We start from the raw sequence: 15,357 nt of genomic DNA on the forward strand, positions 1-15,357 counted from the left end.
AGAGTAACACCAAAAACCCTCTGTGTTGAGATAAATAGAATTGAGATCAAAAGCTTTCCTGAGCAGAACAGGTAATGCTAATACAGTGTGCAGTCACCTTAGCTAATAATGTAATGCATCCTTAACCTATTTGCAGAAACAGCAGTGCATCTCAAAGCAGGAGAGAGTAGCATAAAGCAGAAAACCAGGGGAGCAGAGCCAATTCCCATCCATCTTGCCATGAATTGTGCAGGAAAGAGCCAGCACCCAAAACCTGGAACCCAAGAGCAGCAATGGGAACAGGAAGCCTCTAATGGTGCAATCTGAACTTCAAGCCCCATAATACTTTGCTCCAGCCAGCACTTTCATTTTGAAGTTGGCATGAGGTGGGATGGTTCTGAATAACAGCAGCAAATACTCAACTTATGGCACATGTACTAGTCTAATGGAAAGAGAAAGAGCTGTAGGAGTGATGCCAAGGCAGGCAGTGACAAATGGCCCTCCAGTTGTGTTGACAGGTCACTGGTCTGTATATGCAGCTGGACCTCAGTGTAACCTGTATCTGTGTTAGCTGTGTTGCTCAGTGCTTGCTCTTCCAGAGCCTTGATTTCTGGTTACCCCACAGGCTCCTGTGTGTGTAACCTTGATATAAGCATTTCACTTGAATCCCTTGTGTAGCAAGTGCTCCTTGAACAACACAGCTTAGCAATATCTGGATGAAAGAGTCCAGAGTAGTTGACTTTGACCAAAACCACAGGTGTGCAATGGGGAGAGTGTGGGGAGTTCATTAAAGTGCAACCAAACAGAACACTCTGTGTCCCATGTCTGCCAGTGTCTCATAAGTAAATCTGAAGGTTTGTACCATTGCTCACTAGGTAATTCAGAGGTTGGTTTGGTATGTGAAACCTGCTGAAGATGCCTGAGTTCTGTCTTTTCCCTAGGTTGTCCCTGGGCTTTTGTTGGTAAGCAGTTTTGGAGTTGTTGCAGAGCTGTAATCATAGACTAAAGCCCTGATCCAGAAAAGCAAGTCACAGTATCACAGTATCACAGTATAACTAAGGTTGGAAGAGACCCCAAGGATCATCAAGTCCAACCTGTCCCAACAGGCCTCACAACTAGACCATGGCACCAAGTGCCACATCCAATCTCCCCTTGAACACACAGTAAAGTCCTTATGAGCATAAAACATGAAAACACATGGGTAAGAACTAGGATTTCCTTGACTGCTAATCTGGTGATGGAAGCATTTTTTGGAAGCACTAATTGAAATGCCAGGAGGGGAAAAGACAAAAACAAACAAAAGACCTCCTCTTTTATTTTTAGTTTTTCATAAGGATCATGCTTTGATTTGTGCTCCTGTGGTATCTTTCTAGCTAGCAATGCCAAAGCATCTTGCTTAGATAAGCAGCTTGTATCATAGAATCAGTCAGGGTTGGAAGGGACCACAAGGATCATCTAGTTCCAACCCCACTGCCATGGGCAGGGACACCTCACACTACATCAGGCTGGCCAGAGCCTCATCCAGCCTGGTCCTAAACACCTCCAGGGACAGGGCCTCAACCACCTCCCTGGACAACCCATTCCAGGGCTTCACCACTCTCATGGGGAAGAACTTCCTCCTCACCTCCAGCCTCAATCTCCCCACCTCCAGCTTCATTCTGTTCCCCCTAGTCCTATCACTACCTGAGAGCCTGAGAAGTCCCTCCCCAGCCTTCTTGTAGCCCTCTTCAGATACTGGAAGGCCACAATCAGGTCTCTGGACTTCTTTTAACAAGGTTAATCACAAACCTGCTGTGAGAAGACACTAACCTGCTTGCCATTCATCAGATGATTAGAAACATCCATCAGAGAGGAGGTGGGTTAGAACTAACCAGGTTGGAAGAGACCTTTGAGATCATCGAGTCCAACCTATCATCCAACACCATCTAATCAACTAAACCATGGCACCAAGCACCCCATGCAGTCTCTTCCTAAACACCTCCAGTGATGGTGACTCCACCACCTCCCTGGGCAGCACATTCCAATGGCCAATCTCTCTTTCTGGGAAGAACTTCCTAACATTCAGCCTAAACCTCCCCTGGCACAGCTTGAGACTCCTGTCCTGGTGTCCTCCTGGTGCTGGTTGCCTGGGAGAAGAAACCAACCCCCACCTGGCTACAGCCTCCCTTCAGGTAGTTATAGACAGCAATAGGCTGTTTATTTAAAGACAGAATGATTTCCTGAAAGGTTAGAGGGGGAAATAAATCAATAAATAAAATATGGAAAAGGGAAGGTAAATAGGAATGAGAAACCCAGAGACCACACTTGCAAAGAGCTGCATGGATTGGAATTGTCAGAGTGAACTGGCATCATCTGCTTTTGCGTGCTGTGGTGGGTTGAAAGGCTGATCCTCCCTCCCACCACGGGCAAAAAATGAGACTCAGACAAAGGGATTGCACAAGTGGTGGAAAGTTTGAATGGAAGAGCAGTGAATGTTTACAGAGAACCACAAGCACAGTGACAAAAGAGATCCCAAAGCATACTCAAAAGCATCTCATCCCCACCTGAGGGTACACCCAAAACCCCCAGGGCTCATTCTTCCCCCCCCCTTCCTCCACTGCTAGGCTAATCTCAGCTGGCCAGATCTGAGATTGCCCTTCCCCAGGCCCAAGAGGCTGCGAGGTAGCTCCCTCCATTGCCAGGGAAGAAAGAGAAAGTGCAGGGCCCTGCAGGTGGCTTTTGTAGGGAGCAGGACATTATGGGATGAAATCCCTGGCTTCCTGTGTCCACCCACTGGGCTGGAGCCTTCAGGACACCGGAGGTGTGTCTCCTGTGGCCACAGCAGGGGGCACCTGGCCCATACTGCTGCACATGCTTGTATGGAAAAGGCAGAGGACCTAATACTATGAGTAGTAGGATGTGGTCTGCTCCTCTTTCAGGGTGTTGGTAGTTGCCAGCTCTGTATAAAGATAAATCAGATGATTTTTTTCTTCAATCAACCAGAAAACCCCATATTTTTCCTTTCTGTTTCAGACATACTGTATGTCCTTATGTGATGCTTTGAAGTATTTCTCTGCCAGCATTTGCTTGTAATTATAATTTCTTTTAGAAAACCAAGCTGCCTAAGTTCTGTGGTAGTGACTCAGCTCTATTTTCTCCAGTCATAAGAACTGTCTGCAGTTGCTGCTTTTGAAAATCTTTCCTTTCCCACTCATCTCAGGTTTCCAAAGAGGTTGCATCCTTCTCTCCCCCATCTTTTCCTCCAACCCCTGAGATCACATGCATCTTCTTGGGACTGAATATATTTGAGGCTGCTGTTTGGAGCTGGCCAACAAATTCAGTTTCCCATATAGCCAGGGTAATTGTCCATGCCTTGCCACCTCGAAAAAGAGGTGAAGTTTGTTGACCTTTTCATTAGGCCACACCTTGAGTCCTGTGTCCTCAGTTCAGGAAAGATGTTGAGTTGCTGGAAGGTGTCCAGAGAAGAGCAACAAAGCTGGGGAGGGGTTTGGAGCACAGCCCTGTGAGGAGAGGCTGAGGGAGCTGGGGTTGCTTAGCCTGGAGAAGAGGAGGCTCAGGGGAGACCTTCTTGCTCTCTACAACTACCTGAAGGGAGGTTGTATCCAGGTGGGGGTTGGTCTCTTCTCCCAGGCAAGCAGCACCAGAACAAGAGGGCACAGTCTCAAGCTGCGCCAGGGGAGGTTTAGGCTGGATGGTAGGAAGAAGTTCTTCCCAGAAAGAGAAATTGGCCATTGGAATGTGCTGCCCAGGGGAGGTGGTGGAGTCACCATCACTGGAGGTCACAGAATCACCAAGGTTGGAAGAGACCTCAAAGATCATCAAGTCCAACCTATCACCACAGACCTCATGACTAAACCATGGCATCAAGTGCCACATCCAATCCCCTCTTGAACACCTCCAGGGATGGTGACTCCACCACCTCCCTGGGCAGCACATTCTCAGTGGCCAACAACTTTCTCAATGAAGAACTTTCTCCTCACCTCCAGCCTAAACTTCCCCCGGTGCAGCTTGAGACTGTGTCCTCTTGTTCTGATGCTGGTTGCTTGAGAGAAGAGACCAACTCCCTCCTGGCTACAACCTCCCTTCAGGGAGTTGTAGACCGCAAGAAGGTCTCCCCTGAGCCTCTTCCTCTCCAGGCTAAACAACCCCAGCTCCCTCAGCCTCTCCTCACAGGCCTCTCCCCAGCCTCCTTCCTAAACTGAGGGGCCCCGAACTGGACACAGGTGTTTAGGAAGAAACTGGATGAGACACTTGGTGCCATGGTTTAGTTGATTAGATGGTGTTGGGTGATAGGCTGGACTTGATCTTGAAGGTCTTTTCCAACCTGCTCTGGTCTGTTCTGTTCTATTCTAGCATATTGCTTCAGATTACTCTTATGGCAGCTGAAGCAAATGTAAGGGCTGTGACAGTAAGATATGAGCTGTAGGGGAATGTGATGGAATACAGTTGGGGAAATTTGCATGAGGGAACAAGTGTTGTGGGCTGTCGACCTGATATGCAGATGACTGATGGAGAGCTTTGCTGTCAGGTCTCCAAAACGTGCATTAGCATGGGGGAAGATGAAGGCTAGATCAGTAGAAAAATAGGTATGAGGTATGAAGTGGGGATGCAAGGGAGCCTGCTGCTGTCAGAAGTCATGGAGTGGGGCAGAGGGCAGGTGATAAGGGAGGCCTGCAGGAGCTTGCCTGGCCAGACAAATTGAGATTCTTGCTAAAATGCTGCATAGAAATCTTTTGGATGGGAAATTTACTTTGTTGGTCTGTATGTGGCAGTCTTCCCTCTCACACCTGCTTTCTGTGCCCCTGCACCATTCACCATTCTGGGAATCAGGCAGAAGCCAAGTGAATTTGTTTGACAGTAGCAATTCCAGAAACAGAAGTCACTGGAATGGGAAGGAGAAGAAGGATATGTTCCCCGAGGTGCTGCCTCCACACCCATCCTCTTAGCACTGTTCTAAGTATTCAATCCTGTTAACAAAAAGGTTGTGCCACAAGCAGCAGAATTGGTGAGACTTGGTCCTTTGGGATTTGTGCTTGTTGCCCCTGCTATCACACTAGGCCTACCTCCCTTGTGTGCTGTAGTTAAGCAGCCAGGAATGGGAAATGGCTGTGTGGTTTGCGTCGGTGGCATGGTGGAGGGTGCTTGCTTGCACCTCCCCCGATCGAGTGAGCAGTTGTCATGAAGCAGGGAGGGAACCAGGTATCCCTAAAGATCCCTTCACAATTGATACAACTGGTAGAAGCTCTTCACCATGAGAGTGCTGAAGCCCTGGAATGGGTTGTCCAGGGAGGTGGTTGGGGCCCCGTCCCTGGAGGTGTTTAAGCCCAGGCTGGATGAGGCTCTGGCCAGCCTGATCTAGTGTGGGGTGTCCCAGTCCATGGCAGGGGGGTTGGAACAAGATGATCCTTGTGGTCCCTTCCAACCCTGACTGATTCTATGATAAGTTCCCAAAGTCACCAGAAAGAGATGGAGCACAGTTATCTAAGTTTCTTATGCAGGGGAAACACAAAAACCTAGACATCAAAGAACAGTTGATGCAAGTCATTAACTTGCTACTCTTATCTCCTTGATGATTTGCCTGGACTTGAATCCTTTCCCTGTGCAAAAATGTGCAAGAGGTCAGGATGAGAGGATACTTAGAAATGCCACTTTGTCTTGGAAGTCCTTGCCTCCATTGAACTAAGGTGTATCATCCTGCAGTGCTGAGCAGGGCCTGCAGTTTTGATACCTTTTCTGTGTTTAGTGTGGTGGAATTTAGACAAATTGTGCTGTTTTGATGTGCTTGGATGTTTCATGCTGCAGAAATATATCAGTTTCCCAGTCATCCTCTGCTGCGGGGAAGAATGAAGAGCAGAGGCCAGAGAGGTTGATGTAACAGGCTGGGGTCAGAGTGGCTGGAGAGCAGCCAGACAGAAAGGGACCTGGGGGTGCTGATTGACAGCTGGCTGAACATGAGCCAGCAGTGTGCCCAGGTGGCCAAGAAGGCCAATGGCATCCTGGCCTGCATCAGGAAGAGTGTGGCCAGAAGGAGCAGGGAAGTCATTGTGCCCCTGTACACTGCACTGGTTAGGCCACACCTTGAGTCTTGTGTCCAGTTCTGGGCCCCTCAGGTTAGGAAAGATGTTGAGTTGCTGGAAGGTGTCCAGAGAAGGGCAACAAAGCTGGGGAGGGGTCTGGAGCACAGCCCTGTGAGGAGAGTCTGAGCGAGCTGTGGTTGTTTAGCCTGGAGAGGAAGAGGCTCAGGGGAGACCTTCTTGTGGTCTACAACTCCCTGAAGGGAGGTTGTAGCCAGGAGGGGGTTGGTCTCTTCTCTCAAGCAACCAGCACCAGAACAAGAGGACACAGTCTCAAGCTGCACCGGGGGAAGTTTAGGCTGGAGGTGAGAAGAAAGTTCTTCATTGAGAGAGTTGTTGGCCACTGAGAATGTGCTGCCCAGGGAGGTGTTGGAGTCACCATCCCTGGAGGTGTTCAAGAGGGGATTGCAAGTGGCACTTGGTGCCATGGTTTAGTCATGAGGTCTGTGGTGATAGGTTGGACTTGATGATCTTTGAGGTCTCTTCCAACCTTGGTGATTGTATGATTCTGTGAACTTGCCCAGGGGTCACCTGCTGAACTTGCTCTGGTGAGCTGTGAGTAGGAGCCTTGACCACTGGATGGAGCTCTGAGATGCTTTGTTCCATGTGTTAAATGTACTCCTGGCCTTTGCTGGGTGTATTTAGGAGCAAGTTTCCAAAGTTCTTTGTCAGCTGTCACGAATGGGAGTGCCACTCTCATTGGGCACTCTGTGGAGTGGCTGGACTTGAAGTGGTAGTGGATCCTCACGAAGGACGAGAGTTCCATCCCTGGAGAAGAATCATACATAGAATACATACATACATAGAATAAACCAGGTTGGAAGAGACCTTCAACATCACCGTGTCCAACCCATCAACCAATCCAACACCACCCAAGCAACTAACCCACGGCACCAAGCACCCCATCAAGTCTTCTCCTGAAAACCTCCAGTGATGGCGACTCCACCACCTCCCCAGGCAGCCCATTCCAATGGGCAATCACTCTCTCTGCATAGAACTTTTCCCTAACACCCAGCCTGAACCTCCCCTGGTGCAGACTGAGACTGTGTCCTCTTGTTCTGGTGCTGGCCACCTGGGAGAAGAGACCAACATCTGCCTGTCTACAACCTCCCTTCAGGTAGTTGTAGAGAGCAATAAGGTCACCCCTGAGTCTCCTCTTCTCCAGGCTAAGCAACCCCAGCTCCCTCAGCCTCTCCTCACAGGGCTGTGTTCCAAACCCCTCACCAACTTCGTTGCCCTTCTCTGGACACGCTCCAGCAAGTCAACCTCCTTCCTAAACTGAGGGGCCCAGAACTGGACACAGGACTCAAGGTGTGGCCTAACCAGTGCAGTGTACAGGGGCAGAATGACCTCCCTGCTCCTGCTGGCCACACTGTTCCTGATGCAGGCCAGGATGCCATTGGCCCTCTTGGCTGCCTGGGCACACTGCAGGCTCATGTTCAGCCTACCGTCAACCAGCACCCCCAGGTCCCTCTCTGCCTGGCTGCTCTCCAGCCACTCTGACCCCAGCCTGTAGCTCTGCATGGGGTTGCTGTGGCCAATGTGCAGAACCCGGCACTTGGATGTGTTCAATCTCCTGCCGTTGGATTCTGCCCATCTGTCCAGTGCAGAGATCATGATAGCACATTGGGCTGCTGACATCAGGTGCTGTTCTCCATCTGTTAATTTTTTTATCTTAAATTGTGATTCCACATGTAAGAAAGGTAGCAGGCCATGGTGCTGAGGGCTCTGGGGAAGCACGTTCCAGTGCAGGCTGGTCAGTGGGGGTGGCTTCAAATAAGGCACTAAGCACTACAGGTACTATCAGCCGTGTTCAGTGTGCTCTCCATCTGTGAGCTGGTCTCTGGGTGGCGGTGGTGTGACAGAGGTGTGGCACAGACGTGAGGGATCCATCAGCAGAGGATCCCTCAGGTGAGGGAGCTGCTGTGCCCTGGTTCGTCGGTGCTGGGCAGTGTGCCGGCAGGTGGCACTGCTCTCCAGCGGGACTCAGACAAGGTCTTATTTAAGCCTTGCACTTTCTTGTTCCGAAACCCTAGAATTAGCCTGCAGAGACCTAATTATGTGGTGTTTGCGTGGAACGTTTGTTACTGCTGCGCTGTGCATTTAATCCAGGCCTTGGTCATTTCTTGCTCTTGACTGTGCAGTGGATGGCAAATCGTCTCTCCTCCTGTTGCTCGTGTGCCACAGGCAGAAGGAAGCTTCTCAGCAGGTGAATGCAACAGGAGCAAATTGCTGAGAGCCAGCAGGGTTCTGGAAGGGCCAAGTGTTCTTCCACCATCCCTACCTGTGGTTGCTGAGCTCTTGAGATACTGCACCCCACTCTTCCCCATCTCTTAAATAATTTCACAGTATCACAGTATCACAGTATAACTAAGGTTGGAAGAGACCCCAAGGATCATCAAGTCCAACCTGTCCCAACAGACCTCACGACTAGACCATGGCACCAAGTGCCACGTCCAATCTCCCCTTGAACACCTCCAGGGACGGTGACTCCACCACCTCCCTGGGCAGCACATCCCAATGACGAACGACTCGCTCAGTGAAGAACTTTTTCCTCACCTCGAGTCTAAACCTCCCCTGGCACAGCTTGAGACTGTGTCCTCTTGTTCTGGTGCTGGTTGCCTGGGAGAAGAGACCAACCCCCTCCTGTCTACAACCACCTTTCAGGTAGTTGTAGAGGGCAATGAGGTCACCTCTGATCCTTCTCTTCTCCAGGCTAAACAACTCCAGCTCCCTCAGCCTCTCCTCACAGGGCTGTGCTCAAGGCCTCTCCCCAGCCTTGTTGCCCTTCTCTGGACATGTTCAAGTGTCTCGATGTCCTTCTTAAACTGAGGGGCCCAGAACTGGACACAGTACTCAAGGTGTGGCCTAACCAATGCAGAGTACAGGGGCACAATGACCTCCCTGCTCCTGCTGGCCACACTATTCCTAATACAGGCCAGGATGCCATTGGCCCTCTTGGCCACCTGTGCACACTGCTGGCTCATGTTTAGGCAGGTGTCAATCAGCACCCCCAGGTCCCTCTCTGTTTGGCAGCTCTCCAGCCACTCTGACCCCAAATTTCAGATGCCCAGGGTCAGAATGAAGGGGGGGGGGGGCAATAAATACTTGAGTATTTTACTGTCACTGCTTCATACTGCATTTTGCTCTTTAAATCACCTTCAGACTAAATTGTGTGCAATCTGTTGCTGTAGGCAACCTCACACTGCAGGGAATAAAGTTGGAAAAGCTACTGCCTATGGACTATGACCCGATAAGGAACTTCTGGGAATATGGCATTGTGATCTCTGAACAGCTGTAATAGTCATTATATCCTGAGAGTACATACCCTGATGTGGAAAACACACATGCTCCTTCACACACTTCTGCAGTGTCTGCTGCTGGGTCAGATTTGATTTTTGTTTTGGTAGGGGTGAATTGTTCTTGTGACTAAAATACAGAGTTGAGATGCTGCAATCTGGTTATCTAGCCAAGCCCCTAGGAATGTGTAAGTGTACAGTATACAGAGACAACAATAAATTGCCACATCATTCACTGTGCTTCTTTGTGGCCCTTCTCATCATCTTTCAGTCATGTTTCTTAAGATCTTATCCTGCAAAGAGTTTTCCCTTACTCTTAGAAAATCTTCACACAGCAACTGCACAGGAAATATGCGATGGTCAGCAGGAGACCTGTGCCTGAGACCTGCCTCTCGGGGTCAGCACAGTATCTTCCTAGTGTAAACCAGCTGGAAACGTGGCTTGTCTGATCACACAAAGAGAACAAGAGATGGCTTGTGCTGACACCCTGCGGTGTGGATGGCAGTACCAGGGAAAGGTAGGCACCAAGATCACAGTGTCTCTGCCCAGCACAAGTAAGTGGAACTGAGGGAGGCTTAACAGCCCTTGCCCTCCTCCTGGGCACAGCCATAAAGGCTTTTACTCATACAGTTCAGTGCTGCTCAGAATGTTGGGGGTTTTGGCAAATCTTCAGTGTGGTGTTTGTTGTCAGGGAGGTATAGCAGAACACAGGAATCTCAGAATGGTCATCCAGTCAAGGCCTTTAGTTTTCCTCCTGGAAAAGGCCTATAAGCAATGTTTTGAGGAAGTGGTGTAAGCATCAACACAGAGAGATTTCCTTGTCCACAGCTTCTGGCAGGGAATAACTTAAGCCTTGTCCTGTAGGCTGTATCCTGATCACTGTGGTTTACTAGCCCTCTGAACTCACACACTCCCCTTTTGGAGTCAACTCATCTGCCTGGTCTCCAGAATGTGCTGAGCAGTGCAATCCATACCTCAGTAATACTTTGTGTGTGGGAAAGCAATACTTCCTTCTGTTTAACATACACATACTGTGCACATAGGACACTTAGAACAGAGAGCTTGAGCCATCTGGGGCCATCTGCTAATATCAAGGTGTTCTAGCACCCAGGATCAGGTACAGAATCAACAGGAGTGACTCAACAATAGCTGGAGGTAAAACATCCATTTGGTCACATCTTCTCATGCCATGATAACAGCGGCTACTCTAAGACACGCTTGGAAGCACGTTGATGAAGTCTTCAGCTCAAGGTTGTACCTGTAAACCACAGAGCTTCAGATCTTCACAGTTGTTTAATCCTGGTTATTTATCAGCTTAAATCTTGGGAGGTATTTACAGAGGTAGCAAGATACAAAGGCTGCATTTGAAGCCTGTAGAAAACATGGGATTTTGGTGTGCTTTTATTATTCTTGCCTTCCTCCTCGGATGCAGACACAGTGCACAGTAGGGCGATGGAACAGCTGTTATGTTTGGCCAGATCTGGACAGATTATGTTGCAGGAGATCTTTAATTAGAGACAACAACTACAAAAATTTGTTCTATTTTGCTTTAATTCTGTGAGGTTCCCTGATGAAATGTATAAGCAGTGCAATCTCAGCAGACAGGTATTTCCTGCAACACTTACTCCAGCTCCTCACGGCATATTAGCTGTCTGAAATATATGCTGATAGGGGTAAGGGACCTCACCTCCTGCACACCTTGGCTGGTTACCACAGAACAGCCTATTGGCCAGGCTCATCTGTGGAAGCAGGGCTGCAGTCTCTCTCAGGTGAGCAGTGACTCTGAGGAACATCAGCCCCTTGAAGCTGAGCAGTGCAGGTAAGCAGCTATAGAGGTGCTGCCATTACTTGCCAGAATACATCCTAAGTCTAGGACTGCTTTTTCCCAGGTGTAGTGATGTCTGCTGGAGAGCACAACATTACCAGCAGTGGCTTGGGCTGATGCCAAATCCCTTGCTCAGTTTTGAGAGGACAATTGAGGATTTAGAATGATTCTTGTAGAGGTTGCTTGTTCGCTGAGGCTGGTGTGCTACTATTTGACTTATTCTTGAAGGGTACTAGACTAGCTCCTGGGGCTAAGAACAGCTGAGAGAGTCTCATCACAGCTCTGCAGAAATGTTTGGGGTTTGTTTGGGGTTTTTTCCCCCTACATTAGCAAGTAGTGTAGAAAAAGTGTAGGCCAGAAGGAGCCCAGCTGTAGTCAGACAGCTATCGCTGAGGACTGGCTGTTCACACCCTGCAAGTTTCACAAGGCTTTGCTTCAGACCAGCGTCAGTCTAGCTGTATAGTCTGTGAGCCAGCTGCAGCAGACCATCAACAGCAATCTGGATTTGAGATAGAATGCTCATTTAGCCACACTAACTGTGGAATGGAGACAAGGCAAACATGAGTGGGGAGTTGTCGCCATGTGCTGTGACCAAAGGATTATTCATGGTTCAGTCTACAGCATTTCTAAGCAAGATGAGCGCCACAAGCAGGATGCAGCAGTTGTGCAGCCCTGACCAGCTCCTCAGCTCTGCCTCAGTGCATGCTGATGCCTACACAATGCAGAAGGTCAGAGGCAGTCCCCAAGCAGCTGGCTACAGGCAAGCATGGTCCTACTTCTGTGACTTCAGAATAGACTAGAGTTAACCAGGTTGGAAAACACCTTTGAGATCATCAAGTCCAACCTGTCACCCAACACCATCGAGTCAACCAAACCATGGCACCAAGTGCCTCATCCACTCTCTTCCTAAGCACCTCCAACCTGGTTTATTCTATTCTGTTCTATTCTATTCTATTCTATTCTATTCTATTCTATTCTATTCTAAATACCTCCAGTGATGGTGACTCCACCACCTCCCTGGGCAGCACATTCCAATGGCCAATCTCTCTGTGAAGAACTTCTTCCTAACATCCAGCCTAATCCTTCCCTGGTGCAGCTTGAGACTGTGTCCTTTAAGAGTATTAGATAGCATGTAGTAAGAATGGAAACCTCCTGGCTTGGTATCTGAATCATCTTTTATCATCAGATTCTACTGTGAGCACAGCGTATCTCGCAGAAGAGCTACAGGGGGAATTACACTGTTTAAAAGTTTGGATTACATTTTATTGTAAGCCTGGCCTCCATATCATACCTGACTTGGAACAAAGGTCATGTTTGTCTCCCTTTGCTGGCTGTTAAATGAGAATAACCTTAAATGAAATCTGCCAGCTGGAGGTTGTTAATGGCCACAGTTACGACGACAAGCTGCAGTGACTGGGCGAACACCCTCCAGGTGATTTCCTTGGTGCAGGGAAGTTGATTATTCCTGATTCTCCTTAAGAAGAAGTGAATGCATTACAGATACTGCACTGTACCAAGGAGCATAATTGTGCTCACAAAGTCAGTGTGTCAGAATATCCTCTCTCCCCTCGCAGTCCATCAAGTGCTGCATGAATGCAGTCAATACTGGAGGTGCCAAATTGAACATGAGTGCAAATAAAATGACTGCAGAGGCATGGCATGAAATTTGTGAGCTCAGCCTTCAGGGTCTTGCAAAGGTATTTTAAAAAAAGGTTAACTTTGCTGGCAAACAACTTTTCTGCAAACTGTGCTGATCTCTTGGTAGAGTTCCCACATCCTCTAGACAGCTATAGCTATGCTAAGTCTGCCAAGCCTTTGTTTTTACCTCATATACACAGTCACATTACTTCACAAGGACAGACAGCTGAGAAACAGGAGGCTAATTGTCAAAAAGGCTTTTTTGACTCACTGACCTAGAGTTGGAATGGCTCATCCTGTATGAGCCATGGATGCTGGATCTGGAAGGCCTGTGTTTTTGAGTAGAAGTGAGCTCCTGCTTTTTGTCCCTAGAAGGGTGGTGTGGCCATTTGAGGCTGTGCCTTTAAGAAAGGGACAGTTGCTGGGACACTATGTAGACATTTCCATGGATGCTATCATAGTGGTTGTCAGCAGCCTTCACCAAGGGACTAGAAATGCCAGCCTGGTGCTAGCAGGAAAGCCTTGTCTTCAATCTTAGATAATCCAGAAGGGAGAAGGTAAGACCCAGAATCCTCCAGTCTTGGAGAGCTCATAAGGGTTTGATCTTGAGCTTTGTTTTGTGCTGCCCTCCTCCATCTTTGGAGGAAGCTGCACATTTCTACTCTAGGATGGATTTCATGTGTTGGAAGTCTTCCCAGAGTTGTCATGGCTTCACAGGGTTTTATTTTGGCTGTAGTACCCACATGCTGCTGCAGAGATCCTCAGGGAAAAGAGTTGGAAATGAACAAAAGAACAAAGCAAAAGGATGTTCCAGGAGGCTATATACCCCACTGGGATGATTCCTCAAAAGCCAGTTGTACAGGGAAATCCCTCCCTCCCTCATCTCCCATTGGTCACCATAAAGCAACCTAGTCCTTAGCTTCTCTACAGGACCCATGGCTTTCACAGCATGCTCTGTACTTGATCATGAGAGCTCTTTCTCCTGATGCTCATAGGCCCTAGCAGCTTTCCCTCAGTAGCATTTTCCTGTTTCTTAAAGGTCTGAGCAGAACCATGCTGGCCTACAAGCTACTCAGTTTGCATTCAAGATTCTTTTGTAAGAGTATCAACTCACTGCTCAAGAGCCTGTGATGCTGGTAAGCTCTCTTCTGAGCACTCAGGAGAGAATCATAGAATCAGTAAGGTGGGAAAAGACCTCAAAGATCATCAAGTCCAACCTGTCACCCAACACCTCATGACTAAACCATGGCACCAAGTGCCACATCCAATCCCCTCTTGAACACCTCCAGGGATGGGGACTCCACCACCTCCCTGGGCAGCACATTCCAATGGCTAACAACTCTCTCTGTGAAGAACTTTCTCCTCACCTCCAGCCTAAGCTTCCCCTGGTGCAGCTTGAGACTCTTGTTCTGGTGCTGGTTGCCTGGGAGAAGAGACCAACCCCCTCCTGGCTATGACCTCCCTTCAGGGAGTTGGAGAGAGCAAGAAGGTCTCCCCTGAGCCTCCTCTTCTCCAGGCTAAGCAACCCCAGCTCCCTCAGCCTCTCCTCACAGGGCTGTGCTCAAGGCCTCTCCCCAGCCTTGTTGCCCTTCTCTGGACACCTTCAAGTCTCTCAATGTTCTTCTTACACCGAGGGGCCCAGAACTGGACACAAGACTCAAGGTGTGGCCTAAACAGTGCTGAGCACAGGGGCACAATGACTTCCTGCTCCTACTGGCCACACTATTCTTGATGCAAGACAGGATGCCATTGGCCTTCTTGGCCACCTGGGCACACTGCTGGCTGATGTTCAGCCATCCATCAACCAGCACCCCCAGGTCCCTTTCTGTCTGCCTGCTCTCCAGCCACTCTGACCCCAGCCTGTAGCACTGCATGGGGTTGTTGTGGCCAATGTGTAGAACCTGGCACTTGGACTTGTTGAATGCCATCTTGTTGGACTATGCCCTTCTCTCCAGCCTGTCAAGGTCCCTCTGCAGAGCTCTCCTAGCCTCTAACAGATCAACTCCTGCCCACAGCTTGGTGTCATCTGCAAACTTGCTGATGATGGACTCAATCCCCTCGTCTAGATCATCAGTAAAGGCATCAAAGAGGATGGGGCCCAGCACTGATCCCTGGGGCACACCACTACTGCCTGGCCGCCAGCTGGCTGTGGCACCATTCACCACCACTCTCTGGGCTCAGCCTCCAGCCAGTTCCTAACCCAGCACAGAGTGCTGCTGTCCAAGCCAGGGGCTGACAGCTTGGCCAGGAGTTTGCTGTGGGAAGCAGTGTAAGAAGACTATGAGAACAAGTCATCATCTAGTGGAACTCCTCAGTCACTCCAACTGCAGCTTGTTAAAATGATCTCAACTATTGCAGCTGTACAAAGAGCCCTGTAGATGAATGATGGTTCCCTTCACCCTTCTCTGTGACTTCTGTCTACACTGAGACTTTAGTACTCTTTTGGGCTTAGCCATAAACATTAATTTCCACCCACTGACTTATTACTGGGTGCAGAGTGGAGCACTTTACCAGCAACACTGAACAATGAGGACTAAGAACA

This window comes from Dryobates pubescens, chromosome 2 (assembly GCF_014839835.1).
Source record: "Dryobates pubescens isolate bDryPub1 chromosome 2, bDryPub1.pri, whole genome shotgun sequence".
Classification (NCBI taxonomy): domain Eukaryota; kingdom Metazoa; phylum Chordata; class Aves; order Piciformes; family Picidae; genus Dryobates; species Dryobates pubescens.